Source organism: Mytilus californianus, unplaced genomic scaffold, assembly GCF_021869535.1.
Source record: "Mytilus californianus isolate M0D057914Y unplaced genomic scaffold, xbMytCali1.0.p SCAF_3, whole genome shotgun sequence".
NCBI classification, from domain to species: Eukaryota; Metazoa; Mollusca; class Bivalvia; order Mytilida; family Mytilidae; genus Mytilus; species Mytilus californianus.
In genome coordinates, this window is record NW_026262679.1 from 105,562,235 (window position 1) to 105,582,625 (window position 20,391).

General features: G+C 31.8%; 1 protein-coding gene across 7 annotated transcripts in view; it reads right to left on the reverse strand.

Annotated features, from left to right (window-relative positions):
* LOC127735670 (immunoglobulin superfamily DCC subclass member 3-like) overlaps positions 1-20,391 on the reverse strand; it is an 82,555-nt gene that overhangs the window by 34,027 nt on the left and 28,137 nt on the right. For 2 of the 7 annotated variants that reach the window (XM_052245919.1, XM_052245912.1), the window contains exon 2: positions 14,232-14,407. The gene's annotated coding sequence lies outside the window, so the exon portion shown is untranslated. Of the gene's footprint in view, positions 1-43; positions 263-6,642; positions 6,744-8,986; positions 9,019-10,992; positions 12,041-14,231; positions 14,465-20,391 lie in introns of those variants that run through there. The other 5 variants (XM_052245914.1, XM_052245917.1, XM_052245918.1 and 2 more) reach the window with 5 other exon arrangements.

Here is a 20,391-nt window from a genome sequence, read left to right on the forward strand (position 1 = left end):
CAATTTTCTATCAATTTTACCATTAACATATGATAATACTTACAATAGAAAGTGAAAAATGTTATATTAAATGTCACTTAGATAATATCCCTTATCACAATGACCTTAGTCCTGAATGAATGAAATCATAATCCTCATGGAATGTAGTTTATACTTTTTACAATTAATCTCTCATATAGGCCATTTTCCTGCTCACGAGGCCGTGAAATAAAAATCCCGTTCACTCATAATCGCAATCGACAATCAAATACAATCCGAATAATAATATTACTAATATTTAGATCAATCACTACGCAATAATTCGAACAAATATCATAACTATAAATCAACACTGACTTTCAATTTGATGGATTTGCATCTAATATGTTTATTTTTTATTCTATCATAACCACATATAATCATTCTATAAACATTACCACAGAAACATCTGGAGATGAATGTATCAAATGGTTATGCCACAATAATCTTAAACTTTCTTGTCCTGTATTCATATACGATCTATTTGTGTTATAAACAAAATTAGCACTGATTTTCCAAGATGTGAATGTAATATTACTTCACTCCAGTGATTTTCTTGAACATCAAATCGATGAAATGTACTTCTAAAACGAAATATCGTGTAGATAATAAAATTTACATAACTTTTTACAAAAATATCTCAATGTGGTTATTAGTTGAGAACAATTGACAGAAATTAAGCATTACGCGTAATTGATTGTTAATTATATAGACTGCATGAATTTTTTCCCCATAAAACACAGAATATTCCTGCATTTGATTGATATCAGTGGGATTCATTTTTTTCAGTATGTCACAGTCTGTTTTGAAAAACAAGATATGTGGTCATCGAGAAGCTCTTGTCGACTCCCAACAACGTAGAAATACTTTTATTAACCCCACATCTGTTTTAGTTAAACATAAACTTTGTTTATTATTTACAATACGTTAATCGACAAAAAAGCCTTTTTGTTCATTTTAGTTGTATTAGATGGTTTATCAAACAAACTTTTATTTTAAGTCCTTTTTATTATATTTATTTAACCACGGACCTTTGAGATGAACAAACACTATTTGGTTACTGAGTAAAGTGCGAAAGACAAGTTAGTATTTAATATTTGATTAACACATACATTTGACGAGAGAAAACATTAAATCAAAACTTAAATAGCGAATCCACAAAAATGTACCTAGGTCATTCCTATTTAAATTTACTAAGTGCTTGTCATATATTTTGTATTTTAAACTTAAACGTGATAATAAATGTGTGTTTTTTTCTACAAACATATTATCAATTTCTTCATCGCTACATTAAAGTAAAATGTAAGCAATTAAAAAAAATCAACGTTAAATATACGCAATGCCGTTAAAGCATTATAATTCCGGATGTGGGGTCTTTCAGCAATTTGATCTTAATTTGGTGGTAAAGAAGAGGCAGATGAGAGCAAAGGCAGATTCAAAACTCTTAACTCGGAGTGAAACTGACGACATCATGGCAAATAACGAATGACGACGAAAAGACAAAAAAAAAAAACCCAAAAAATCACTACATAGTAAACTTAAGACTGAACAACACGTACCCCATTCAAAATAGGGGTGATTTCTAAAGGGCAAGTATATTCTGCTCCAATAGTGGCACCCGTCATGTTGCTCATGGTGAATTCAATTCGGGGATAAACCTCATTCTCACCAAGCATGATGGCAAAATAGTTCAGTTACTAGTTATAGTATTTGTAGAACAATTATATTAATAACATTAAAACAATTTCTTTTATACAATGTATGTATGAACAATTCTTCAATATTCTTATACGATACTCAATTTATAAATGTGTATATAAATTGATTTATTATTTTCGGTCATTCAGCTGACTTAAATGACTTACATAGTTAACCTACACAGAAAAGCTCTCAGAAGTTCCGCGTTGAATATTGTGCATGTTAGCATAAATGTACTAACAATCTTGGAACAGGGAAAAAATAGAAAGGTTCCGGATAACAATAGCATGTTTATAGTTTACACTTCTTTTTTCGTGTTCCAATCCATAATTTGGATACAAAAAGAAGAAAATTGATTTACATAGCACATGCTACATTCGTCGCTTTTTACTTATGTCGACCGATTATTTATCTATAATATAGGCCACTGGATTTTAAGCATATAATCCTGATATGCAAGGTGTCTTTAATTAAATATGTTTGAAATAAAGATATTTCATCTATGTTACATATACAATAGTTCTTGAGTTCTTGACCTTCAACACTTTATATTCAACTTATCTTCTCGTTACACAGTAATTTTGTCATTGGAGGGGGGCAGCAAATTTGACCGGTTCATGCGAAAAGAATGAACCATCATCGCGTGTGTAACGTACATTAACCCATGGAATTATTATATTGACTATATTACTTCCATGATTGACCTAAAGAACAAAGTTACTACAAGGCTCTTCGTTTTAATCACACTTTGATAGAATCTTCCAAACAACATGCAAAAAAGTCATATTTACTAATTATATATGTTGTGAATTGAAACGCACTGCGTTGCTACTTGTTGCTTACAGGAACCGTAGCAGTGTTTTTTTAATAGTGGATCCATACTGTTTCCACATATTAATGACCAATACTTAAACGTAAATGACATTGATAAAATAACTCAATTGGTGGTCATTAAGGCTCCCTAACGTCAAAGCATGGAAGTATTAGTCAATATAATACTTCCATGGTCAAAGGAACCAACTTAATATTCACTTAACTACATGCCGATTCTCTTCTGTCTGGCTTTTTTCTATCGTAACACATGGTAATAGTGCACAAGAGGGCTATGAAATAAGCAATGTCAAATCCTCAATATCAGAAACAGTAACTCATCTATATTTTCTTAATTCCATTAATTCGTTTATACGAATAGTTACATTGAATTTGATTTGTTAGTATTGATAAATGAGTATTGTACCATCCCAGCTAGACGGTTTTATTAAAGGAACTGTATCAATTAAATACGGCCCCCATTTATCATATAAAGAGAATTTCATTTTCTTATTATTTGCGTTTGTTGATTTATAAAGTGTTTTGTGATAAATGAGGGAAGATTTATTACGATTAAAACTGTTGTGATGAGTACTATAATTTGGACCTATGTCTAGCCTTAGATCATTGAAACATTTCTCATAAACCGTTAATGAATGGTCAGACATGAAATAGCTTTCTCCGAAACTAATACAACTCTGCCTCAGAATATAATAAATAATGAGAAATAAAGCTAAATAAACGTGTTTATAGTCGTTATGTTTGGTATTGGTGTCGGAGGCAAATAATGTTAAAAGTGTTCCACATATATTAGTGTTACGGGCAAGTAACTTGAAAAGTACTAACATTTATGTAGATATTTAGCGTCATGGGCATGTTACGTACATTTGCTAGTAACGTAAAAATTATTCACTCCTATATCCATCGGTGTCATTGCTATATACATTGGTGTCACGAGCGTGTATGTTTACGAATTTTATCAGCCAGTTTTCTGCATATAGATGTGGTAAATATGACAGTCACGTGACACAAACTGAAGCCATAAATGCTATAATTCACAGATACAGAAGAAATTTCATATCATCTTTATAGTTATGTACATGTAAAGAAGGCAATATCCTCATAGACATACGGGTATGGGAGGCATTTATTACATATTGGCCCCTATACCATTCTCAGACTCCCATTACATTCAGTCGTCCTGATTTTTCAAGAAAGTATTTGCCACTAGATGTTAAGCAAGAAACAATCAATCAATCAATCAATCAAGCATATACATATCAGTACGAGGTGGCGATCGAGAGTCTGATGTGTTTGTTGAATGATATCGGGTCTCGTTTGGGATAGGGTACGACCTTATTTTCTCTAGCATACTTGTTATTTTGACAGTAGTATATGAATAAACATGCAATTGTTTAAGAAAAAAAAATTAAAGCAGATATGTGTAAAAATGTTTACCCACACCCGTTCATGTACAAAAGCAAGGATGCCATTTATAAAAGTGTTTGTCTTTTTACGTTTCTTTAAGTGTATAAATCCTTTATTCGGACTATTTCCTCACAAATTAGAAAACTTATGAGCTTCACAAATATCACCAGGAGAAATGATAGAATAAGAGGGAACCGATAGTTATCAAACTGGACTTTCTTATTCCCTATAAATTGCAGACAGCGTGATTTATCGATATAGCATGGTGCCTCCCATTCCTTTCATACAGGCTACAATAAGCATATCCGTGCTAATTGTTTTATTAATAAGCTTCTGTAAACTGGTTTCAGTTTTTAAACACATTTCAATTACAAATTGATGTAATTCCTAACTGGGATAGAAAGGGTACACTCGGGGTTGACTCAGGAAAACTGTTCTTAAGACCTCATTGCTACATTTTTGTGCTGTTTTAATATGTATACCGGGTGATTAATGTCGGATCTGCCTGTTCTTGTCTTGTATTGTGTTTAGAATTTGGTGTAATTTTTTGTGACTTTGAAATTTATTCACAGCTACTTTAAGTACCGCTTAAGTCGACGCTAGGGGCCGTCTTGACATTGTTGTAAGGTATGAATGATTCGTTCATTGTTGAAGACCCTCCAGCGACTGTCAAATAAAAGCCCTGTTCATTGATAATTTGTATTTTTCCATGCACATTTACTCCATATCCCTTTGTTTTCTATTAAAGGGCCTGAACACGGCTTAATGCAAGTTTACGCCCTTCAATGTAAAAGGTCATATGGTTATACATTATTTTTCTTTTAAATGATTTGATTCCGGGAGATTGGTTGTCTCACTTTAATTTAACCCATGTCATCTTTTTAGTTTAACAGAAAAGAGAGCCAGTTTTGTATTCTTTAATATAAAGTACAATTTTCCATGAAAAAACGACCAATTTTTCTATGTCCTGTAGCTTCGTATCTTCTCAAAACATTTTCTCGAACAATATCTGAACATCGGTGGACATGTAACATTGCCAAACCACACAACCGTTCACCCGTCATTACCGACCACTTCGACTATGCTATTTCGATATATTTTTAATTTTTATTAGCAATGTTTCATAGACTAACCGATACATATTTTTACAATTTAAAGTAGTTTTTAAAATTAGACGAAAGGTCCTTAAATATAATAAAACTCAAGTTTAAAATAAAATTACTAATTTACAAATGAAATTTAACGCTAAGACAATAGTCATGAAGAAGGGCAATCAATGAACAAAAGACAAACCCGGTAACAGATAAGACACATAACGACAAATTATAGACAATCAACACTGAAAACTAAAAATAAATGAGAAACATGGATAAAAAAAAACGGTCGACGTCAGAGGGTGAACAGAACTTGCTTCTTGCAAGACACTCGCCGTGAAAACAATTTGATATGAAGACAAACTTTTGTTTCAACTTATTAATTTTTTTTGAAATTTCCAACATGAGGCGTTTGCCTCATTTGCCTAAATGTAGTAACGGCCCTGATGGCAACAGTGCTTCATCTTTAAGATACGAACATGTTCAATATATATTGATTCTTGACTTGCCACGTGGTCTAGAGCGGAGTAAGTATCTTTGAAAAAGGAGGAGGCAAAAAATAAGTATATGATTTGTTTTGAATTCACAAAAAAAAATATTATCAAGAGCAATAATATTTTACTCATCGAAAAAACTTGACAGGCGGTTCTTTATTATCATTGCTCCAATAGGGACTTCTTGTGGGAGTAACAATCCCATGTGTAGTATCATTGCTCCACTAAGGACTTCTTGTGGGAGTAACAATCCCATGTGTAGTATCATTGCTCCACTAAGGACTTCTTGTGGGAGTAACAATCCCATGTGTAGTATCATTGCTCCAATAAGGACTTCTTGTGGGAGTAACAATCCCATGTGTAGTATCATTGCTCCAATAAGGACTTCTTGTGGGAGTAACAATCCCATGTGTAGTATCATTGCTCCAATAGGGACTTCTTGTGGGAGTAACAATCCCATGTGTAGTATCATTGCTCCAATAAGGACTTCTTGTGGGAGTAACAATCCCATGTGTAGTATTTGTATTATTTTATCGATCTTCAAAATTACACTAATAATTTTATGTTATATTGTTTATAGGAACTATATGATTTATTAACTTAGTTTGAACCCTCGCCTCGCCCCCTATATTTCCCAACCCATGCGTGTTATTTGCATTCGTTGAGTATAACTGGTTTTTTTTTCAAGATTATGTTTTTTTTCTTATTCTTGATCATACTTTAAATCTTTTGTTTTGTAATTTCGACTACAATGAAACTTCAATCAAAATGTCGCTCTATAATAAATACTTTTAAAACAACGGCATACAAACCGTCTCCACAAAATCCCCGACATTGTACCTCACAAAAAATGGCGAAACCATTATAGGTTTACGTGCTTTAATCCTCAAACTGGCTGATGTATTGCCAAATAAATTTTAATGTCAAGCGATTCTTATATTTTTAATTTAAAAACAAAAATTTTCCATGCTACTTTAAGTAAACATCCTTTGGGTATTAAAGCGTATTACATTATTTGCATCTGGTATTATTCATTGCATGAACAAAATAGTGCAGTCTTTGTATTATTTGCCAATTATATGCTGAGAATAATTACTTACAATAATCTTTGCAGCATGAAACAAATAATTTGGATGCTGTTAAAAATCTCTATATGCAAAATTGACTCGATTAACCCCACTGTTTTGTAATATTGTTAGAACATTTAACTTGATACCAGGAAGTTATGTAATGGCACAACAACAAACCTAAAACCGTGACAAAATAATAGATTTATTTAATCATGTTTTATTTCAAGTATCAAAATTTCTATTAAATCATTTAGTCTAAGACACATTTTTTCTTAGATATTCTATGAAACTACTGACATAAATACACTTTTTATTTTATATATTGACGTTATTAAATATATAGAGAGTATAATGCGAGTAAAATAGGGAATTTCATATTCCAATACAAAAAATTAAATTATGCTGATCAACAGATTTTGCCATTGTTTGATTGTAGAAAAAATGTAATTCTATGACAATAAGTGAATTACAGAAAATATAATGTTTATTTGCCGCTTACTTATGCCGTTAGTCCCCCGAGTGTATCAACAGCCATAGCAAAGTACTGGCATGAAAATACGGAAATAGTGTTATTAAAGTTTGCTGTTACAAAATTTGGAAATTGTATTAAATTTTCAAATATTTTGGCCTCAAACCTCAGTGAAGAGACATTTATTGTCGAAATGCGCATCTGGTGCAGTAATAGATCTATTAGTATCGTTATTTTTTATACTACCACTGGATCGATACCTCTCTGCCTGTGGACTGTTCGTCCCCGATGGTATCACCAGCCCAGTAGCCAGTACTTTGGTAATGGCATGAAACCAAACAATACTATTAAAAGACAATGTTTACCTTTTTTGTGTTATTGCCTTTGTTTTGAAACTTACAATAGATAGAAAAAAAACTGAATAGCAAACATGATCTACAAGACACGATCTACAAATAAGTTGATATAATTGCTGAAATTATTGGTTGAAACGTTATAGTTATTGCCCTTAAATTACATTTTTTCTCAATTTTTGCGTTGGTTGTTATTATCTTCAAACTTAAATAGACATTTAAATAGCCAAAATGATCAGCAAGACAAGATCCACAAATAATTTACATGTTACATGGTCCAGATCGTCGGTCAACTCCTTATGGGGGTTATTGCTCTTTAATGACGGTTTTTGTGAAGTTTTTGCTTATTATCCTGAAAACATTTAGTCTAATAGATATATAATAGAAAATTTAAAAAGCAAAAATGATCAGTAGGACAAAGATCTACAAATATGTCAAACATGGGAAAAATTGTCAGTAAACTCTGTTTAGGAGTCATTGCCCTTATATTTTGAATTTTACCATTTTCTTTCTGTTTTGGTGTAAAATTTGATGGATAAAGAAAAACTGAAAACAGCATAAATATTCAACATACCTAAAATAGTCAGTCGATTCATTATAGGAGTTATTGCATTTAATTACATTGTTTACCTTTCTTTATTTTGGGCAAAAATTATAGAAGATAGAGAGAAGAAACAATAAACCAAAATGAAATTTAAGTAATTTATTATTTTTTAGCCTACAATGTTGACGGACGAGTGCCCAATGTTGAAGATGCACATAGATCTAGGTGAGCGGCACAGGGTCTTTAGAGCCTTTAGTTGGTTTAATCAGCTCTCCAATTTTTGAATAAGTTTTGGATTTTCAAATATGGCCTATAGAGCATCAGGGGGGAGACATTTAATGTCGAAATACGCATCTGGCGCAGTACAATCGGTACCGTTAATGTTATTATTGATAATATAATATTTCCATATGTATTATCGGTGATTTTGTTTGCCTATTATATTGTAGATAAACTTGCTAATACTAAATTATTGTACCAGTAAATAATTTATTTGTATTTACTCAATTTGCCATGTGTTTGATCGAATCGCATAATTTTACAAATGTTAGTCGGATTACCAACTCTTTTTTCAAACTTATTATAGCACAGCATGGTCCGTGTCAAAATAGTGTCATTTCAGTTCAATAAAGAATTATTGAGAATTATATGAATAGGGCAATAAGTTTTTTTTTTGTGCGTTAACTTTACCTGAGGGAGTTGGAACATTAGTTGTAGTACTGTTATGTTAGTCATTAACTAACAATTAACCATCATAAGTCCCAAGGTCATTTTCTCACTAGTGACGTGCTAACATGGCTCGAAATGATGTCAATTTACGACTTTCCATTTACATTTCAATGGTTTGTTCAAAATTTTTTTTTCGATAATCTCTATATTGACTGTGATTATAAAACCCAATACATCGTAGACAAAATATCCATCAACCACAATAAAACAATCTACAAAACAATGTTCAATAAAAAAAACATTCCTAACTTATCTTGATAATGCATCTCAAATTCTTACCTCAGGCTTAATGGAAGTTGTTTTTTATTTTCCCAAAATAATTCTGATAATTGATTAAACTATATCAAACATTGAAAATAAATTCATTATTCCCATAGAATTCAATTGATTATCACATTAGCAGGTTTACAGTGACAAAACATAAACGACAATACTCAAGAGACGTCGATCAATGGTATGTTACATATTGAGATACCTATTCATTCTAATAGCAATCCTCTGCCATTCAGAGAATGAGTTAAGCAATTAATTGTTACCAATGAGGCAAACAGAACATAGTTTTATGGCTTAAGCTTACAACATCAAAGTTTCGTAATGCATTCAACAGGTATATGTTATGCAGCATTTCCGTGGGGCAGATCTATGGAGAGAGTTTTTGCCGAATGTCATCAGGAAAAGACATACTGATGCGTTACAAATTTTGAAAATGGGAATAAAATGCTGAGGAAAAAACTGAGACAACATAAAGATGTTTTCATGGAAACAACATTACCATCCATTACGCTATTACTTCCTGTAATGTTTTCAATTTAATGGTTTCTTCTAAATAAATTTTATGTACATTATTTGTTCAGTCTTTTTGTTCATACACAGTTTTTGTATTGTAAACACAATTTGTCAGATTTACCCTGAATTCAAATGGCATGTTTTTTTTTGTATTGTATATCTAAGATTTAGATATCATATAGTATTGTACTTTTGTTTCTTTGGTTTAAAACTTGTAACAGATTAAGCATTTTTCACTACTCCAAACATTTTTTTATTTATAACTTTAAATTGATCTTTATTATTTTGTTTTTAAATTTATACATTTTTTTATTACGAATTTCTTTTTCATGTTTTATTATGATGATGATAGATGGCTGCTTAACGTCCAGCGTCAAATTAATATGCAAATTCAGGACGAAAACATGAACGTAATATGAATATTTACCCTGCTTTGTACTAGACCGACACGCTGAGCCGTTTTTTTTAACATACTAGTTCACAAGGTAACAGTCCACAGGAAGACATGTCACCTTGCCCGAACACAAGTCATTATTCTGACTCCGAGCCGACCAGTCTTTACTCTTCTCCTTAATGCCGCGTGCCTAGTGGAGAATCAGCAACTACCAATTTTTAAGTCTTTGGTTTGAATTGGACGGGGTTTATTATGTTTTATTATGAGACGTATACTAACCTCTCGATGGTAAACTCTTTCTTACATAATATAAAACCTGAAAACGATGCACAATCAAAAGCCATAGGTACCTTATACAAATGAACTTTGACTTGAATTGTGTATTCTGTCAACCCAAACCGTTAATCTTTCAGTCATAATAAAATCTATAGTGATTAATTTCCGATTAAGTAATATACATGAACATATTTTTCTTTAAATTTCTCTTAGATGAATGTTGGTATATTTCCACAACGCTATTCAATTTTTTTTCCTTCATATAAATCATTGGGATGTTCATTCGACATTAATCAAACAGATCAGTATCATTAGTTTTGAATTAAGTGCAAAACTGTTAAAATTTCAGAAATAGCCTCATTTTGAGATCTTGTCAGTAATATTTAGATACGAACAAACTTTAAGGCTTTACGCTGACTATGCGGTAAGGGTTTTACCCATTGCTGAAGGCCGAACGGTGACCTATTATAGTTGTTAATTTCTGTGTCTTTTGGTCTCTTGTGGAGAGTTGTTTCATTAGGCAATCATACCACATCTTCTTATTTTTATATTTACCTAAAATGATAGTTTACTACAAACTGTATTTTATGAAGATGTTAATTTGGGGTTTAAATGTCATTATGGGTAAAGCCTTATTTTTTTGCTCATATCTATTTTATCCAAAACTTTAAAGTTTTGGTCAATTTCAACATGTTTTATAACTTCATTGTGAAATCACAAGTGACATTTCTCCACTTAAATGTCCAGATTATTTTGTCCTGTTAATTAGGGGGAAAATCACATCAATTTGGAAGGGGTCAAATAATGACTCTTATCATACACTGTATACCTCCGCCTCTGCAGAAATCTCAATACGCACTCCTTGTTGAAGCAACGTTGAAATACATTTCTAATAATTCCGTCTCTGTCTCTTTTTTTAAGTGATTAATTAAATTATTGTTGAAACTAAAGATTTCAGCAGCAAATAAAACAAATATAATTTGTAAACTGTAAGTGAATCCTTCGCAATCCTTTCTACATTTTGATGAAAAGTCAGTTTGACAACTTGCATCACATATTTATAGAATTCAATATTCAGCAAAAATTATATAACGTAGAGAACAACTCAATATGGAAATGAAATTTACATCATTATGTTATTTGGCAAAGTAATTTTTTATCCTGTTTTTATCATTACAACAGGTTTAACGGAATATTGAAATTCATCTTCCCCAGGGAGTTTCAATCATTTTCGTTACCGAAATAGTTCTATCTGCTTTATCGCCTATAATTTTCTGCATAGTTACAGACACTTTCTAACATTGCTGATCGTTTTCCCACTGAGTTTGATTTTTCTCCTAACCATGCTTGATAACCATGTCGTTCTCTTATGTTGGTCATTAGTTTATCTTTGGGAGACAATTGTTTCAAGAAAAGCCAATAATTTACATTTAAAATTATAAAAGCTGTTCAAATCCTTTTTTTGTTCAAATAATAAGAGGCTTTCGTTGTTATATCTGACAGGTTCAAAAGACTATTTACTGTACGTGTAATAATATATATACACACAAGCATAATCCAAATCAACATGAGTTAATCTAAATAAATGTTCACAATGTTCATACATTGTTTAATTCCCTTTAAGCAAGTGACTATTGTTATATCGAAAAAAGTTGTATGTCCAAATTTGTTCATGTCACAAAATCCAAACACACACTGAAGAAAAACGAAGCATAGAAACAGTGCTATCATTGCTGTTCTTCATCTCAAATTCGCAGTTAGGCTATCAACACGAAAAATATTTTGCACCTCACTACATATTCAAATTGACCCTAGCACCGGATTGAGTGAGCTTCTTTGCTATAATATGTCAACAAGCTACCCAGGAGAAATGTAGATCGACACAGACGCGGGGAATTATAAACAAATTACAGAATTTAAAAGACGATGAAATCTTTAAATACTGTCATAACTAGCCCGACTAAGTTGTCGCAGAATCAATATACAAACATTTAAATGATCACATTCAATATATTTTATAGATAGCTTGACAGAAGATCATTTGAATAGGACAAACAATTGGGATAGACTGCATACATGTATACGTGTAACAATTTTGATAATCAAACTGAAAGAGTACAATATAGTAGTACAAATAAGAGAAGTTACAAGTATCTCAAGAATATAGATACGTCATAACTGTAAAAAGAAGAAAACTGGTTTCCTAATATTAACTGATTCCTATCGGCCATGCGTCTAGACAGTTTCGTGTATAAAGATGCATATATAAACCGTTAATTTTGTAGCAATATAGAACAAGTACTAGCCGATAGCATACATGAACTACTTATCTATCTATAAGAAATCTATTTCAGATACGAAGAGGCGAATACTTATAGTTTTGAGCATCATTGATGCCTTACAATTTAATATATATAAGACATCTCTAATGTGGTAACCTCGTTATTTGACGGTTATCGTCTTGTCATTATATTAAACAAATTTGGACATCTATTGACAGTATTTCACAACTGTGAAAAACAAGAGCATCTATTGACAGCATTTCACAACTGTGAAAAACAAGAGCATCTATTGACAGTATTTCACAACTGTGAAAAACAAGAGGAGTATAAAAATGAATCTGGGTCTCATGATTGTTCAAACCTAATACACTGAATGGAATGAATACATTTATATACAAAATGAGTTTGAACAATGGCATTCTGAAATTTAAAAAAAACTTCGTCAATTGAATAATTTGACTTACTGTTGGAAATAACGATATCATTTTGGAATGACTTATTTAAAAAGTTATTCCAAATTGGCGAGGTTGTTCAATATATTGAACAAAGTATCCAAATTAAGTAAGTGGCAATTTTAAAGCAGTCCTTTTGGTCTGTTTAATTTGTCTTTCATTACATTAACCTACTTAATAGTCTGTAGACAGTGGGTACTTAATTCATTATTTGAAGAGTAGGAATATTTTTGAGTTTTATGAGTTCTAACCCAGCAAGTGACAGGCGTATTCGATTCCTATTTTAATTGACTAGGATTGTCAACAACGACAAAATCTTGAGTGCTGAAAGTAGCGTTTAACATCAATAAACAATCAATATAGCATAGGGTGCTTAAAAATAGGCGTTTCACATCAACAAACAAGCAATCAATCAATCTTTCAGATATTTAGCCCGGTTGTAAGATATTTGCTATCTTACTTTTCTAAAGTTACTTACCTTGTAAAATAAATAAGAACTTATTGTATTCAAATGTTGTACGTTTTCTTACTTTTATTAAAATAAATGTATTATCAGCTGGAAAATATGTTATACAAGTGACAGGGGAAAATTTATATAAAAAAAAACGTCATGAAGGGGATGACAATCTACAGTAATCAACAAGTACATGTAAAATTGAGAATGGAAATGGAGAATATGTCAAAGAGACAACAACCCGGCCAAAAAGCAGATAACAGCCGAAGGCCACCAATGGGTCTTCAACGCAGCGAGAAAATCCCGCACCCGGAGGTGGTTCTCAGCTGGCCCCTAAATAAAAATGTGTACCTATTAATGGTTTTTAAGACAAAGAAAGAATACAGGAATGCACATAATGGTTTTTGAGACATAGAAAGAATACAGGAATACAAAGAGTCCATAAAAAATGTATCCGTCCCCTCTTGCAGTAAACATTTTTACATAGATCCTGTTTATGTATGTTCCTGTTAACATCTACATTGTAGCCATTATAATATAAGAAATAGTACATGCATATGCCATATGTATAACCTACAATTCACATTTCCGATAAAATGTTTAAGTTTTTATGCACGGCCGAAACAAAAGCTATAAGCAGGGAGAAGTTATAACTTCGTAAACACTGGGAGCATGCTACAGAACATACATTATCAAAAGAATATATCTTGAATGTTGACTGTTGACGTGAATTCTTTCCGTTGTCACAATAACACAGTGAAACAGAAAAAAAATATATTCGGCTCAAAATATACCGATGAAATATTGAATTTACATTACATGTGCTACACCATATGTGCAGAACGAATTTCTGTATAAATAAATAAAAATTATAGCCTACCTTTATAAATACTTTATCTATGGCGGTCTCCACAGTGTAAAGAAATATACTTTTGATGTGACATAAAATCCGGTAGATGACTGTCCTAAATGCGTGTTAAATCCTCATTAAACCATTCGGATTCAAACTTCACATTAAGGTTACATCGAGTAATTTGTTATAACTTTTATATTAACCTGAAACAAAATTAGAAAATCTTGTATAGTTCACCTTTATCGCTTTGTTTTTCAATATAGTTCCCAAGATGTTTCTACTGAATTAGCTTTACTGGACCAAACGCAATAGTTTTAATTTGCCTCTGTAAGGGTCTAGACGAGTACGAAACTGGTTTATAGGAAACAAGATACTTTTTTTTTTTAAATGAGATAAAATCGTTTAATAGACTATAATATCTAATCAAAGCATGTTGCGCAATCATAACTACATGTTCATATCGTGAGTCGTTTATCTCATTCATACAAAACTATATTCACTACTATATATTTTCGAACATAAAATTATATTCACATGCAGGTATATTTTCTAAGACATTTTCTATCTTGACATTTCAAACTCTTTGTTTTTGAGAAAGATGTTAAAATCAAATGTTTCTTTCTAAAACATCTTTTGCCTTTAACAAAGGTATTAAATAACAAAGGAGTAAGATATGAAAATCCTCACATAGTTGGCCTTATATACTAAACAAATGCTATCTTGTTTTCGAAAGATACAAATCTTACTTTACAAAAAAAAAAACACAAAAAACACGGATTCTAACAAAGCGTTCTCCGAAAATGACGTCTTGTCTATTTTTGACAGCTTAAGGGTCCCTGATGAAGGTAAATTCAGAAAAACGCTTCGGATACAAGAAATTAATAAAGTGTTATTTTCATTCACTAGCACTGGGTCGATACAAATTACTCAGGTGGACTGTTAGTCTCCGAGTATATCATTAACTCAGTATAGTCAGTGCTACTCGCATGATTTATAACAAACTTTTTACATCTCCGAGTATATCATTAACTCAGTATAGTCAGTGCTACTCACATGATTTATAACAAACTTTTTACATATTCTTCGTTGATAAATTAAGAATTATTAAGAAACTAATGTTCAAACTCCCTCATATAGTTGATCTTAGATGAATTCGGCAATTTTTTTTATGTGCCTTTTCGTCATGCGGCTTTTCACGTGTTTAGGTCTTATAGTGTTCAAATGTTTGGGTTGAGCGTTCCTGGTGAATGCAGAAAAGCGCTTCGGACGCACGAAATTATTATATATTTTTTATGTTTACTTAATTCGCATGAGGCAGACATCATAGAAGGCTTTCAATGGTGAAATAAAAAGTTTAGCACTAAATATCAACTTCAAGATACGCGAAAGAGGGAGTGTCCTATCACTGAATTATAAACACCAATCACTTTGAAACTGAAATAAAAGATACCACACATACAGCTAAGTGTATATCATAGCTTGACATACATCTACAGATTAGCAGCGACGTCTCATTGAGAACTAAAATTTACAACATAAGAGATGACTTCAGAGTTCCCCTGCACTATATAAGTTTAATGTAGCAAAATATCGTGAGCGCCTGTTGAAATGAATACTTCTCAGTTGATAGGAATTTTCAGATAAAGCCTTATTCAAATCAGAATTTCGCATTTCCAATGGAGCTACTGAACATTGACTTCTTAATGGTAAAGTATAATAACTGTGTGTCTGAACACAAAAGACCTGTTCCATTTGTCGTATCCATAACATATTAGATATAATCAAACCGAAATTTAATGACAATACTGAAACATACATGATGAGATTAAAGACCTACAATTTGGCATAAATTATGAATAACTTAGAATCATAAAATTTCCATTCCATTTCACTTGAAAGCTCACAAATAGAAAATATAGAACCTACATCCAGCCGAATTGGCTACTGTTAGTTAGCTTAACTTTCATAAGTCAATATGTCAATCACACAAAATGAGCACATGCAAGAAAACAAGATGGACGAAAGGAAAATCAGTAGAAACAGCGGCTTACTGATGTTCAAAACTCGTGAATCTTTGAATTGTAATTATACATACACAGAGGAAATCAAGAGGGAAGTCAATGTCATAAATTTTAAATGGACCGAATGCCTCAAATGGGACAGGAATTGATTACCCGTCAGGAACACCTGTATTAAGGCTCAATCATAAGTGTTTTGTGAATTGTTGTTTATCTGTTTGTCTTTTTGTCTTTTGCCGATTATGATCTTTCGTCGACTTATAATGATATAACGAAAATGGAAAATTATTGCATCCCCAACTCATCCGCAAGGTTATTAAATATCATCAGTATACTACAGTGCAAAAATCGAAATGTAGAAAACCCGTAAGACTTAGACATAATCAAAAGAAACAGATACCGACCTACAATTAAAAATCAACGGCATGCGCATTTACATATGACGTTGCGCACGATGTATGTACCAATTCCATTTTGCTATAGATTAGCATAAAAATAAATACGTAGACTGGTCAGTTCGATAAAAATATAGTAATTTCTGATTTAATTCATTCCATTAGACTTGAAATTAAAGAAAAAAAGGAATCGAAATTTAAAATACCAGGAATTATAACACTTAATTATCTCATTTTTACGCAAAAACGTAATGTCCAACGTTTCATTTTATGTGCAAAAGATCAGAGATCCGTTTCTCTCCTACGGTATTTTTTCTCTGATCATCGTAAAACTTCACAATAATATTGCTATTGTTATAATTATTCGCGTGTTAAAGCAAAATCAATATCACTGAAACCGTAATCCGGAAAATGTTATTTTTGTAAACGGTCTGAAAAATGTCCAACCGTATGCAAAGTAAGTATATTTCGGGTTTGTGCATTTATACCGTGAAATTGAAAAAGCCGAGAGAAAAAATATTTATTATATTTTGAAAGTTTTTTTACTTTTCTCCTGGTTCATGATATTTTTTTGCCGGAAACCATGCGTATAGTTTCTATTGCAATGACTTCATAAAGTATAGCCATCTTGTCCCAACGAAAAAAACGCTGTATTTTCTTTAAAATTGAGGTTTTAACCAGCTGTCTATCAAATAAGCATAGTCAGATCATAAAAAATAAAACTTGGCGGTAAAGGTTTTTCTGTTTTTCTTCTTAAACAATATAGTGTTTAATATTTTTTCGTTAGGCAACAAGGTTTTTAGATCGTTTCAAAAAGTATAGCCGTTTTGTCCCAACGTTCGCAAAACGTAATTGATGTCATGCTCTGGTTTTTAATTTTATGTCGTAATTATTTGTTTCCAGTTTAATTCGAATGAAAATAAAAATACATGTATAAATTACAATACAACCAATGCATGAGAAAGGAATAGTTTAAGTTTAAATTCAAATGTTGACCAAATGAGATCAATATAAAAAAAATATCGGGATCTTAGGGTTTTTTTTTTATAGCATATTTGTTTAATATAAGGAACATTGTCTATCTGCAAGTTTTAAATCGTCAAAAGTAACATGTATATTTTTTTGTTAATAAAATAAAATAGAGAAAACCCATTGCTGGCAATTATAACAAGGATATGCCACAAAAATACGGAAATGAGAAAATTTAAAACATGAGTCCCGAATGTTTAACTTCCTAAATATTTTGCCACAAAGAAAGCATCGGGAAATGATAAAATATAGAAAGGAAACGGAAACGGGAAGAAATGCAACAAAAGGAATAAATATGCAAAAATAGGAGAATATGAATTCAAAATCTAATTTATATTAAAAATAAATCTGTGTAAATTTGGACATTATTGTATCGGATTCATTAATGCGAACTGCTGCCGAAAGGAAAATTATCAATTATGGCCTGGAAAGACTGACAACTCCTGTAAATGAATTTCATTAAAAAATATCTATACGACCACTTTGAGTTTTATTTGTAAATTTATGCATTTTTTCAGACAAACCGAAAATCGGTTACCAAATTCACAACAGTAAATTGACATCATCAATAATATGCTTGAACGCCTGAAACTTTCTTTGAAATCGTCGAAATCGCCTTATTTTGAGGAACGTCGTGAAACGCTAAGTAGTACCAACATCGTGCGCAACGTCATATACAAATGTAGCGGATGGCGCTGTTACTAAAGCCTGGTCAATACGATATCCTATTCATATTCAAACACATTCATCATCACGCAAAACATAAACCATGGACATTTTTATATTTATATAAATATAAAGAAACAGTTCAATTTTGAAAACTTGATATTGTCTTCCAGTTGAGGTTACCCGTCTCACTACATAACACAAAACGTTTCCGAGCCTAGCGTAAATTCTACTTCATCAGAAAAAATTGACGTCAAAGATCGAAAAAAAAAAATTCAAAACGTTTCAAGCCTTTTCGACAAATTGGCTTATACTACATTTATGTGTTATTGATTTTTTAAAAGTTAAAATCTGTGTTGCAAATAAAAGAGAAAATCAAGACTGAAAAATTAGATTGAAAAGGTAAAATGGTTACTTACAGTTAGTTGCTATGAAGAGTTGAATATCGACCTTTACCTGATAGCAAAAGACTACTTTTGATCCCTACAAAAAATATTTCAGTGAACCTTGCAACTTCATAATCTCTCATGTAAGGTGAAATACTTGTGTTGAGTGGCAGGATTAAAAGTTTGAATAGATGACATCTGTTTTGTATGGATTTTAGCTGTCTGTTTACATGATTAATGGACAAAGAATCGTTCTCGTCCTTATTTGTCATAACTTTAAACTAACACCAAACTCGATAGTTAGAGAAATCTTGATTGACGGAATTTTGCAAAAAGGAAATATGGTCGTAGAAACACCTTGACTATTTCAATAATTGTGATGTAAAATATCGAACAAACGATCATTTATTTCACATATAAAACCCACACGGAAATAATAACTATTATATCGTCATCAAAATCGTGGGCTATTTGCACCTGCAATTTAAAATTAGAAAAGGTGCAAAACAGGACATTTTGGATGCCGTACATATATTCTAAGAAAAAGATCTGACGCCAGAAATGCATTTGACGACGTTTTCTGGAATGCTTTGCACAATGTAAATGATTAAATGATTCGGCGTTCTTCTTACGGGCTTTGACATCTATATAAATTTGCAATGTGGTAGCTCGGAAATGAAAGTTTGGAGTTGGAGAACAAGAAAAAGCAATCAATCAGACAAGGACCGTTATTCCCCGAAGGAATTCACTATCAGAAGTCGTATCTTTTGAGTGAATGCCATTCCACATTTAGGTAAATAAGATTCAAGTTTTATACATTTAAACATCGGCGGCCGAGTGGTCTAGGTAGTCCATCTACTGTATCACCAGCCTGTCAACACTGAGGTTGCGAGTTCGAACCCAGCACGTGATAGTGCTTTTGACTCCAATCTTATTTTTTCCAGCAAAAAGAATGCACTCCTGCTTCCTCAATCAATAAAAACTAACCGCCACGATGAATCCAAATAGAGCAGAAAGTGGCGTTAAACAACAAAAAATAATCAATCAATCATTTGTACACTAGTTGAAAATGACTTTGCATAACAGACTTAATGACATAATAAAAATTCTGTTCCGTGTCTGTTCCCTCGTACATTTTATAACCAGGTTAAATATTTTTCTGTGTTACATTCCATTTTAAAAGTGTCATCAAAACGTTTGGTATTTGATTGTGTAATGATGTACATATGCAGATACAAACTAAGAGAATGTTGCAACCTTGTTTTGTAGAGGACACATTTTTTTTTATAGAGCTCGGTTGTTTGAGTTATATGCAATATACTCGGTATATATATATATATAAGACTTTTTTGGTCTTTTGGAAAATGTTGTTTGTGCTATATTTAGACCCCTCTACCAAGAAATTTGTTTTGCATGCACACGTATAAAAGTTGCGGTTTTTATCCAACGCAATCATAGGTTTGAACTTTGTTTTCAATTTAGACTTATTAATATTTTTTCGTTTGGACTTGTATTATATTTTCCTTCGGGTTTATATGATCCGTTCATCCTATTTCGACTCTTTAAAATTCAAGAGTCTATCCTATATTGAGGAAAACTTTATGGCCTTCCAAATACTGTTTCGATCCCTAACATCACTGAAGAGACATTAATTGTCGAAATCCGGATATGGTGTACTTATTTTTGCACCTTT